The sequence below is a fragment of the Emydura macquarii genome, unplaced genomic scaffold (genome assembly GCF_026122565.2).
Source record: "Emydura macquarii macquarii isolate MOO-44397 ecotype Brisbane River unplaced genomic scaffold, CSIRO-AGI_Emac_v2 contig_2205, whole genome shotgun sequence".
In the NCBI taxonomy this organism is placed as follows: Eukaryota; Metazoa; Chordata; order Testudines; family Chelidae; genus Emydura; species Emydura macquarii.
This window is the reverse complement of record NW_027132342.1, coordinates 23,222,007-23,232,886: the sequence shown is the minus strand read 5'-3', so window position 1 is coordinate 23,232,886 and position 10,880 is coordinate 23,222,007.

Genomic DNA, 10,880 nt, shown 5'->3' with positions numbered 1-10,880 from the left:
GGATCTGGGTCACATTTAAACCAGCAATCTAAAGTAGAGATAATAAAATACAGTCCTTATTACCGAACACCTGAGTCATCCAAGTCTATCCCTGAAAGTCATTATAAATGGGGTAACCCCCATATTCCAGCATCTAGATAGTTGCCCATTATATGGCTGGCCAATTGTAGCCTTTAGTTCCATCAGCCAATGGGATTGCATCTATCTGAGCATCTAATGTGGTACATGATGTATATGAAGGTATTGAAAACACTGGCCTTGACTCTGCAATAAACTCCACACCTGCAGACTCTTGCACCTGTGCTGAGCTCTGTTGAAGTCACTGGGGTTCCACACAGGCTCAGAGGTCTGTCTCTGTGGTGCTTGTTGCAGGGCTAAAATCTGCATGTTTGCAGATAATAAGATTGGAAGCAGAGCAAATACTAAAGAGCAACCAGAGTTTAAGAATTTGGATTGGTTAGGTGATTGAACCAGCAGATGGCAAATGACTCAGTGTAAACAAATGTTACATAATTAGTCTGGGGAAAATAAAATCTAAGGATGTGCTAAGTGAAAATGCCATCCAGGAGACAGATTAGGAAACAAATAGAGGAGCAGGGTGGAAATATCATTGGGCCAAATTGTGCACCCATTGACACTGGTAAATTCAGTGTGGTTTCTTGGGTGTAGCTGAGTTCAGAATATACCAAATTGAAGCCATCAGCCCAGTGTCGAGCAGCACTAAAATATCCAGACAGAGTATTAGGTTGTGTTAGCGGATAATAGAAAATAATTATTCTAAAAATTAGAAAGCAAAATTGATAAGGAATTTGGGCCAAACTATGTAATAGAAGGGTTACACATGGATAAGTGCCTGGGGCAGCTGAAGCAGAGAATTCAAGACACAACTTGATCTGTTTCTAGAGATGACATTGATAGTAGAGTGCAGTGAAAAAGCAGAATGATGGGATTAAATTGAACCAAAAAGGGCAGGTATATTGGGCCAAATGGCCTCCCCTCTTCCTAAAAGGTCTTATATTCTTAATTATTTATGGTATAATCACAGCATTGTGAGCAGTGTTGAAAATTACATGCACCACAAATAAGTTAAATAGGGTTAAAATGTAGAAATACAGCTTTGTTATATATGCTAAGTGATGAGGATAATTTGTAAAATAGCCAAAAGATGTTTCAGTACCTTTTATGCTTTTTGAATAACACTGTTCTATACCTGAGCAGAATATTGATTGTGATTTTAATACTTGGGCAGGCATTTTTCACTTACATCCATTTTGGCATCATTCATCCAATTCTAAAATTTCTCTGTAGCAGAAACATAGGTTTTAGTTTCCATTTTCTTTGTATTTGCCAAAAAGCTAAAGACATCAGTTAGCATAACTAGAAACTTCTTAATGTGTTTATCACTTCAAAATATGGGTATGATTGTAACAAGTGTGTTGGTGGCAGTGTAAAAACAGTCAATAAAAGAACTCCCCATCACACAGTTTTCTTATCTCAGCGGGACAGAATATAATTCCTTGACTTCCCCTTCTTTCTTTAATATACCAATTTGAAGGCAGATTAAGTTGGGTTTTCTCTCTCCTTCTCCCCCTTTATTTACAAGTAAAATGATAGATAAACTCAAACATAAACAGTTGCATAGCATACCTAAGCATATCACTACCTAACACTAACGATTCAAAAGCTCTCATCAATTCTCCAACACAAAGACTGTGTAAAAAAAAATGCTAAGAACTCAATCAAGAGTGCTGGTGGCCATTATGAGAGACAGCTACAAATAATGAAACAATATATCAAGTTAATTTTGGTAATAAAAACATTATTTTCCCTTTCCCCAACATTGCATACCCTGAATGAGGTCACGGACAATGGCTGCCCCTGTGCCCAAGGGATTAAAGGGTACTGCTCCCCACATACTCCTAAGGTAGTGCATATCACCCCAAAGACTTTGAGAAGCAGTGTGTCTTTTGGGCTTTACACAACAAACATAACATGAAGGAACTAAACAGGCATAGTGAGGTCCAAATGACCACTATACACAATATGCAAAGCCTAGCTCCATATACACCCTGCTATTCTAGGGGAACACAGAACAGAACACAGAAAGCACCATGAGAGGGGCTGGATTGTCTTCCACAGAGAAAATATGCTTCCAGTTGTTTATAATGTTCTTCTCCCCCAGTTCATAGCACAGGAGGGCTTCTCTGAATCAAACAGACAAAAGAAAGGTCCTCTCCCTCTCTTTCCCTTATGAGAAAGGGGACTTGGTATGAAAACAGAGAAAGGCAAAGATGGGCTGACTATCAAGCAGTCTTTCTGGATTCCATCCTTTGGGCTTAATCTGCCAGTGGATTTATTGTCTTTTAATGGGGGAGACTACTCCAGCCCCTCCTCTTGGGGAGTACTGTGTTGCAGCTGTACTATGTGGCTTCAAGAGCAGTGAGGCCTGCTTCTGTCTCCCTTTCAGCTGGCAAATTTTCCCTTCTTACATTCCCTGCTCCTCTCCCTCTTCTCTCCCCCAGCAGAACAAGCCTTGCAGGTGTGCCTCCTTAGAGCTGAACTGGCCCAGAAGAGCTTGTTCATCTTCTCTCCACTAGAGTGAGGGTGTGTCCCTTCACAATTTGCAATACCATGTGAGGAAAAAGCAATGCAATTTTTCATGGCATAGCCAGAAGTGTTATATAATGGAGCATGGAAATAATTGTTTCTGTTTATACAGCTCTGCTTAGACCATGCCTTGAATGCACATTCAGTTCTGGACATCTCATTATCAGATGGAGGGAATTCAACAAACAGCAAAGAGAATCAGGTTATGTCTTCCTGCTCTACAGTTATACAAGCAAAGAGGGCATGTAAGAAAATGGTCTCCTCTCCCTTGTGACCCTACACAGCGGCAGGATGCAATTGCAGACTGCTTTTTCTGTATGCCCACTGGGGCTCAAGACACACCATAGGGGAAGAGTCAGGGCCCTGTTTCCTCAGATACTAGCGCTAACCACGTGATGAGGAATGTGCTGCATTCCTTCTAAGGTTCTAATAGCAGGGAGTTTGCTGTTCCTGCATTCTCTGGACCTGCATGGTTGTGCCTACATTAGAGAACTGAACCACTGAGAAGTGAACTGGTGGGGTAATACTGATGTAAATAGTAATGGTGTCTCCATCAGCCATGGCATACCTGGTGCAATTTTGCCCAGATAAGGGCTAAGATTAACGAACATACTACTTAATTTCTTTACATGCATTTGGTGTATTACAGTGGGTTGAATGAGCAGTATAATCATTCCCACAGCCCTCATGTCCTGTGCTAGTTTTACATCACTTTGCTCTCAGAATATGCCCTGACTGTTTTTCATGCATTAATGTATGAAATGTACAATGAAATGTGATTGCTTATAGATAAGAGCAGCATGCTAATTAAATGCTTCAGTCCAGCACATGAGCTGACAGATACAATATAATGAAAAAACTTTGGCTATATTGCCCAATATGTAGCTTATTGCCATAAAAATCTCCTATATTTTCAGTTGGTACATTGCAGTTGCTGTGTGACTTAAAAACATATTGTTCCACACTTGTCTTCCATCTCTGCACCCATGCCACACATCAGCTTTTGGTCAGCTGTAGGGTATGTTAAGAGGAAAGCCTCCTCTGAGACATGCTAGCAGTGAATGGCATAGAACAGAGCTGAAGAAATTGATTACCATTAACACAGAGCACAAATGAGATTCTTGGTGTGTGCAGCACTATTTGTACAAGCGTATTTGGACAAACATGATACCTGCATAGCAAAGTACACAAAGGAGATCAGACAAGCCACCTAAATAATAACTGGTGCACTGTGGGATGGTAGGACTGCTTGCACTGCTAGGGCAATTTTGCCAGTGATTCCCATCCTCACTGATTCTCCACTGGTGGAGACTGGGTAGTGGAAGACTATATGGTGATTAGCCTTGCTGAAATCAAGTCTAATCCAAAGGGTGAAGTGATCGCCTGTGCATCCATTGGGTGCATTTGAGTTTCTGGATATGTGCTTGGATGACCAAATGGTGGTTAGTACCCCAAATTTCTCTGTACACAAGTCCTTGAGGCAGAATCATTTTAAAGCCCCTACTGGGAAGGAAAAGGGGTGTAGCTTCATACCTCACTGCATACAAGACTGTGCCTTATAGGTGTCACCTGACTCATAATGAGTCAGGCACTAAGGATAAGGAGACTGTTGATTGATGAGGAAAGATTCAAAAGGATATGATTTGGTTAATGTTGATTAAGGGAGGGACATAACTCTCTACATTGTATAAGGTGGTATAATTGGGAATAATGGGAAGAAATATGAAAGAAAAATGCAAAATGAAATCTGGAAAACTTCCAAATGATGCCAGTGAGACTTGAGAAATGGAAATGGTGCAATCTTATAATTTGAATAGTTGAAAACTACCATGGACAAAGCAATAGCAAATATTCAATAAGGAACCGTCCTGCATTAGTAGTGTAATTAACTAGATGACTTAATAAGTCTTTTCTAGTTTCTGCAACTTTTTTTTAGAGAGCAAGCATGTAGAAGCTAGCTAACTCTGGACTAGATTTCTGGGCCTGGCCAAGCTCTCATTGCTATGGTACCCAAGTAGAAGTGGGACAAAGATGTCTCTGTCACCTTTATGACCCCAGATTTCAGGATCAGTTCAACCCCCACCTTAATTTAAAACAGCCTCAGGACTGCTCTAACTTGCACTTGATTGCCTTAATTCTGTTCTGGCAAGTAAACATTTGTTGGATCACAGATGCACTTTGGCCACACCCCCAGACCTTCGGCCATGCACATGACTTCATGCCCTACCTCCATTTTAGTCAATTTCCTAGTCATTGGATTTTTAAAATAGTCAACTTCATGTTTTGTTGTTTACCTCTGAAATTTCATAGTGTTGTAACCATGGGGGTCCCAACCCAGAAGGAGGTCGTGGGGGAAGGGATATCACAAAGCTATTGTAGGGATGGTCATGGGATTGCCACTCTTACTTCTGACTGCTCCTGGCACGGTGCTGCCTTCAGAGCTGGGCAGCCAGAGAGCAGTAGTTGCTTGCCAGGCGCTAAGTTCTAAAGTCAGCGCTACCACCAGCAGCAGTGCAGAAGTGAGAGTCACAGGTTATGGGTAGATGGGTTACCATATGTCCGGATTTTCCCAACAGCCTCCTTCCCGGGTCAGGGGCTAACAGTTTGAGCCATAGCCTCCTGCCCAGGTTGGGGGCTGTCTCAGCCAGCAGCCGTGGAGCTTCCTGCAATTGAGGGAGATTCCCAGAGGTAGGTTTGACCCAGCTCTGGGAGTAGCCCCTGCAGGGATGAGGAAGTCCCATCTCTCCCCAGTCCAGGCCGGGACTAACATCTGGAGCCCCCAGCGTTGCCCCTCCCCTACAATAGCCAGATTTCATGGGGGAGATAAGATTTCATAGTCTGTGACGTGTTTTTCACAGCCATGAATTTGATAGATCCCTACCTATAATGTCATCATACTCTTTAGATGATGGGATACCACCTCAACAGCACCTGTCAGAAGCAATTTCTGCACTTCTGAAAGTAGAATAGCTGTGTAAGAAGGTTCTCTGAAAAGAGAAGGGTAGGGAGAATTGAAAGAGAGTAGTTTCTCAACTGAATGACAACCCTTTTCTATAATTTCTAAGATTCATTTGTCTGATGTAATAAGCCTCCCCTTTCTTGATAAAATGGACTAGCCTATCTCCAAACAGAGAAAGGGAAGGATCCTTGCTGATTGGTTCTCGATTGGTACTCTTCACATGTAATTCAAGGTCTGGTATTCAACAAAGACAACAGGGAGAAAGCAGATTGTTTAGATTTAGTCCTTGATTTAAAAGACCTGTTCTTCTGTTGGCTCTGGGAAGATGTAACCTGTTGGTGTCATTGTTGATTACTTTGATTTGACAAAAATAAGTCAAGGAATATTGCAAATAATACTGTCTCTTGTAATGAAAAGAAGGAGTAGAAGGTCTTCTTCCTACTACAAGAATTCAAGCCCAAAAATCTTGTCTCCTTTAGCTTTTCCAGCAAATCATCTATCTGTTCACTGAAAAGACCATCCCCTTCAAAGGGGAGAACATCCACCTTAATTCTAGTATACAGAGACTAAGCAGTGAAGTCAAGCATGTCTTCTTAGAGTAACTGCAGAAGCCAATGCTCTGGCAGAAGAGTCAGAGGCATCAAACAAAACTCTGAGAGCATGCTTTGCCAGATTTTGATCCTCCATTAGGATTGCATTTTCCAGTTTCCTTTTGTAATCTAGCAAATCCTGCACAAACAGTGCCATCTTTTCCCATAGGTGGAATTGATAGTGGGCCATAACTCCTTGATGATTTGCCACCTAATATCAAGAGAGGAAGAGGAAAACACCTTTCTCCCAAGGTCTCCCAATATATCTTCCTTTCTCTATCAATAGGGATGGAATGTGCTTGTCCATACCTAAACCTGCTACCGGCAGCAACCACTATCAGTGAATTAGGTATAGGGTGTTTCTGGAAAATATGAAAAACCATCCAAGGATATCTGATATAATTTGTCTGCCCTCTTGGAAATAGGCTGGCAAGAGGCAGGAGTGGACCAAACAGTCTTAGCAGGCTGCAGCAGACCATCAAGAATTGGTAACAATATCCTACACTTGGATGTAGCACCAAGAATGTTGAACACCTGATAGGAGGTTTCCTCCACAGCTACTGAAGGTAAGTTCAGTGTGGAAGCCATACAATCCACCAGACCACTGAACTGCAGAGCATCCTCAGAAGGGGAAGAGGCAGAAGCCACTCCCACATGCTCATCTGGTGACAAATCAAGATTGTCAAGTGTGTCAGTATGCTCTTTTTCTAAAAGTGGAGCTATATCCTCTTCTTCATACAGATATTAGGCACCACTGCCTGAGATGCAGACAGATCCACTGGAACTGGATCCAAGGATTTCTCTCCACCATCAGATCTTTTACAGATGAAACATCACCTCTCCATCCATAAGGACAAAAACTCAAAAATTCCTATGGCAGCATCCAATAAGGCCATGGAGCCTAGGATTGCCAGTCTCCCCAGCAATTGGGATCTGGGAACATACCTGCAGGAGGAGGAGCAAAAGGGAGCATGAACCAGGAAGAAACGTGTTTCTTTATTCTTTCTCTATCCTCCTCTAGACACAGATCTGGCCTCAGATCTGTGATGGAGTGCACTGGAGACAGCAGTGGACCTGGAAGGTGGAGAGAAATGAATGGAGAGAAAGTTTTATAGCGACCTTGTAGGAGTCATTGGAGGAGGAGGTAAAGAAGGATTAAGAGAATCTGATTAACTGATAATCTCTTCTGTTCTTCTCCTTTCAGATGAAGATGCCGCCAACCTTGGAACCAATGAAGTCTGTCTCTTCCTTGAGACCCTCTCGTTTGGATCCAAGGAATGCTCACAAGCTGAAAGGTGTACATCAACCACCAACGTAAAATTCCTCTTTGAATCTGAAAATAGACCTAGACTTGGAGCAGAGGGTTGAAGCCAGAGATGAAGATCGGGAGAGGAGGGGAACAGGAACCAGTGAAATACTCAGGTCCACCGCTTTGGTCCTTGAAGCTGAAGCTAGAACTGGCCTGGGTTTCAGAGCCAGAACTGTAGAGACACTGTCAGAATTGGAGAGATCTGACAGATCGGACATGCAGGATCTGGCACTGCTAATAGTGGCCATCTTCTCCCTTGCCACCTTCTTCAGAACTGACACAGCTAGAGCCAACAACGAGGCTCTCGGTTCCATAGCAGGCACTCTGCCCTTCTCCAATAGCAGTGCTTTCAAAGCCCTGCATGCTTGAGCAGCAGGATCTGGAGCTCTACCTGACAAAGATTCTTGTTTCCTGGAACCTCTAAGCAAGCTGAAGGAAGTCAAAGGAGTGGAGACTGGCCTCAGATGTTGGATCTGAAGCGTGCCCAAAACCTCAAGGGCCTCAAGGGCCTTTTTAAGAAGCATCTGCATTATGTTCTGCCTCTCCTTGTGAGCTCTGTGTATGAAAATCTGACAGATGGAACACCCAGAATGAGAATAGCTGTCTTCTCAGCACTTCAGGTACCTAACATTGTTACCTGCATAAATCTAGGGTACCCATCTATATCCTACCAAGGGCTCAAGGCATGACCCCCCCTCCCCCTTTTCCTACAAGGCATGACCCCCCCTCCCCCTTTTCCTACCGAGGGCTCGGGGTGTAAGGCACCTACCCTTAACCCACTGAGCTCAGGGAAAAAATATGGTCAATTTAAGTACCCACCCCTACCCACGGGGCTTGGGGCTTTACAGGTCTGCAGGATCTTTTATGAGTGAAAGACCCTTAGATAGCAGTGCTCTATATATTAGCTACACACAGAGAATACATATGCCAAGCAAATCTGTTATGCTCACCACTCCCAATATACAGAGAAACTTCACCCAATGGTCAGTTAGAATTCACTCATCTTTGGTTGCCGGTGATGCTTCTGCATGTCATGGTCATGCTGAGGGCTAAGAGTTCTGGCAGCTTGATGTTGAACTGCAATCCAGCGATGGTTTTTCATTTACATTATATAGGTAAAACCAGCTACCTCTTTAACTTTACTAAACCTATCCTATTATTCAATACTCCTAGCTAACAAAATTTAACAAATCACACACTAGCACCTAAGTTTTTTCCTCCCTGCTTGTCTTTTTTGCATTTTTTTCTTATGCCCAAATTGTAACTTATTTATGATCTTTGTTTGTGCAGATGGTCAGCATAAATTCGCTGGTCAGAGCCTATCTTATCTATCTTACCCTTTGCTGGGTCTTTCTGTATCCTCCCTAAACTTCCCAGCATCTGGATGTCTCTACTGTACAACCCTTTATAACTCTTGTTAGAGGCATTCCTGAGGTGAAGGGTGCTTTACCAGCAGTGGAGCATTTTTTCTTGATTTTAGTGGTGAAATCCCTATTTCACCCAAGGCTGGTTTAATATGGGGATGAGTAAAGTCCCAGGCCTATACATTATGGGGGTGAGTTAAGCCCCAGGCCTACAACATGGCCATCCAACACCAGGAAGATAGCTGGGCATGAAGTATATCTCTTGAATCATGGTGTCAGGAATTAGGGCTTGCAGCTGAGCCTGGAACCAGCTGGCTTTGCCTCACTAGTGAGCAATAGAAGTCTCACAGTTGAATCACAGTCAGCTTGTAGCAGAATCACCTGACTGGCCAGACTGTTTGATTGGCTGGAGGAACCAAGAGGTGTGCTCCTAAGCCCAGCAGCAGCATTAAGACAATTGCTCAATACTTATGCCACAGTTGCAATTGCTCATACCTGCCTTGTTACCAACCTTGCTCCTCCAGCTGGGGGAGGGGCTTTTAGCCATGGGCGGGCTTGTGCCTGCCCACAGCCCAGTACCCAAATAGTACCAACCTTGCTCCAGTCCTGCTCCGGCTTTGTTCCCAGCCTTGCTCCAACCCTGTTCATGCCTTGTTCCTGTCCTTTTGGTTCCTGATTCTGGGTTTGACCCTTAGCTCTGACTCCTGGTTTCTGACCCACAGCTCTGACCATTGGCTCTGGCTCCTGTTTCCTAACTTTGGCTCCACCCACAAGGCCTGGCTGCCCACTGCTCTGTCCATTAGGCCTGGACACCTACTGCTTTGCCTATTAGGCCTAGCTGCCTAGCACCCCAATACATGGCACCCTGTTTCTTTTTTCTTCTCTTTCGCCAGAACCCACTAACTTATACTTATCACTAAACTAGAACTATACTAAAACAATTATAAAGACCATAAGAATTGAAGAAAACCACAGATCCAAAGAGACCAGAATAGTTTACTTCTTTCTGGCACAGAGGTTGGAAGAAACTGAGGTGGCAGAGAGTGCTGCACCCCCTCATAAAATCTAGCACTCAAAACATTTGGAGATGCTATGGGGAGAGGTAGGAGGAGGTGCACAGGTGGTCTAATTGCCACTGCTTGGCAAGGTCCTATCGTTAGGACAAGGCAATGCAATGCCCATCAGTAGGAATATGGAGAGCCACTGAAATAACTTCAAATCCTTCTTTACTATGTTTTCCACCTCTCCCCCCCCCTCCCCCCCCCCCCCCACTGAGGGCATCAACTCCTAGGAACCAAATATATAGCACATTATGTGTATAATACAGTAAAATTCAAAGGCAACCAGATTAACTCTCTGTTGGTGAAACAGTTTCTCAAGTCCCAGTTCAAGGAGTCTCTTCAATTCTTGTTGTTATAATTTTGAAGGATACCTTTTCTGTCATCTAAACTGAAAATGCTTCTGATAATTGCAAGAGGAAAGTTACATTTCACTTCTCAGGTCATCACCACTTTCAGATATTTCTTCAGATTAAATGGTTTGGACACTTTTGACACAGTTCCTCATTTGATGTTATAAACTGTCAGATGTTAGTGACAAGGTTTGTACATGGCCACTAGGACTCAGGATTAAATTAAGGCTCCACAGACAATTAATAGCATTAATATGCTGCTTTGAGGAATATCACAGCAATTAGTTGTCAACTCACCAGAATCCTTGTTGTACTCACATTTAAACACTGAAAAGCTGGAGATTACACTTTTAGAGACATGGTAACTAAGCCCTTGTCTAGGTCATCTTCAAAATACTCAAGAATTTTCTTAATAGATCTTTTTTCTGGTGAAATGTTTTTTCATTTATCACCAAGAAGTATCTTGTAAGATGCTGCATGTCTTATATTTTAGATATAAAAGATTTTTCTGGATTTCATCATATTATGCATTTTGCCTGAAATGCCTGATTTCTCTCACAAACTTGACTCAAGAATTATGTCGACAGCTGCAACTGTTTTGTATCCAATGTATTATCAGATTCTGTAACATCTCCCAAGA